The 1495-nt window shown below is 45.1% G+C and overlaps 1 long non-coding RNA gene across 1 annotated transcript; it reads left to right on the forward strand.

Moving 5' to 3' along the window:
• Positions 1 to 578: 578 nt before the first annotated feature.
• LOC131214470 (uncharacterized) lies at positions 579 to 1392 on the forward strand. The gene is made up of 3 exons (XR_009157035.1): positions 579 to 782; positions 845 to 889; positions 1240 to 1392. It is a non-coding gene; the product is annotated as an uncharacterized LOC131214470 (long non-coding RNA).
• Positions 1393 to 1495: the final 103 nt, after the last annotated feature.

Below are 1495 nucleotides of genomic sequence, written 5' to 3' on the forward strand. Positions count from 1 at the left end.
TGCCCGCTCGATAATAATAATAACAGATAGCTCATTTTAAGGATTCTTTAATCCGGAAGATGGCTCTTCTCACAAAATTCATCGAGCTAGTTAAACCGCGCCCAAGGAGCCATGAGCTTTCGTATCGTCGCCGCGCTGACGATACGGACGCCAAAACGGATGGTCAGCGGCGTGACGAAGACCGTCCGTTAGCCCTCAGCAGACTGGACAATTGGCATTCCTCAGCTGACGAAACGCCGACCGTCAAACGCACACACGCACTCGCCGTTCTGAGAAAGCTTATTTTATAGCAAATATGTTGACAGTCCTATGTTTGTTTACATTTTGAATTTGCTGCGAAACATTTTATTGCTGCCAGTAGGCGACGAGATGGCGGGTCAGTATAATTCGTTTGTTGAAGTGTTTAGGGTTTGTTGGTCGCTTATTGTTCATCCTGAGGATGTTCAGTGTCATTAGTGAGTACAGACTACATGCTGTGTCGGTTTATACCGAGTCCCGTAAGATTCCCCGCAATATCAACGAATAACCAAACTGCACTCGTTTTATCTTTGTTTGCGCAGGAAACCCTTCTCGTAAATTGGAACAAATCTATGTGATCTGTGTGAATCTGAGTGATCATTCCACGGTTTGTGTGGGTTGTGTCGTTATTCCGAACAACGACCCGATAAACATTGACAAAGTGCTGGATGACTTCGAATTCAACGAGGACGTTGGGCGCTACACCTGGAAGGGAACGATTGGTAATAACAGAAACAAAGAACGCTAAGTAAAATCTTCCACTGGTATGGTTAGTAATCGCAAGGTTGTCTTATCATTCTAACATTGTGATCTTACACTTTTGTAGACACCAGACCGGCAATTAAACACGGAACGGAATCTTTGAATGGAGGTAAATAAGGAATCGTATTTTGATCGTAATCATGGCGTAGAGATTTGTTTTTCTCGTGACGGTGGATGCCTGGGCCTTCGCGTGTTATGACGACATTTTGGCCGCCGTTTGCATGATGTTGCTCCTTTTTGATCTTTCGAAAAGCTGTTAGAACTCTCGCCTAAGCATTTACTCTCTGCTCTGAGATCAGAGATTTAGTTCAGCAAGAAATTGTTAATTTCGTCAGCTGAACAATCGCTCGCGATCGCGTAGAACGGTCACTGCTACTGCTGCAAGAACTGCTGTCACTCAGAATGCAGTCATTTTGTATAGTCATTGTTAAGGTATCATATCTGTTATCGATTTATCAGTAATGCTTCTAACGGACGAAACCGACCAAAGGGATTTTCCCGCAAACGAAGAGTATCAGCGAATCTACCAGCATGGAAACGCCCTTTCCCTCGGCCCGGATCGATCCGTTTCTGCACGTGCAGCAAACTATCATGCGAACGAGTGTGGTCCCATGGGAGGACGACCTACTGTTGACCGATCCGGGGCTCCCTCTACAAGGTGTTTAAACTGGTCGAGATCATTCGTAATTATGAGGACAAAAGGTACCAGGATTTC

Source organism: Anopheles bellator, unplaced genomic scaffold, assembly GCF_943735745.2.
Source record: "Anopheles bellator unplaced genomic scaffold, idAnoBellAS_SP24_06.2 scaffold01010_ctg1, whole genome shotgun sequence".
NCBI lineage: Eukaryota > Metazoa > Arthropoda > Insecta > Diptera > Culicidae > Anopheles > Anopheles bellator.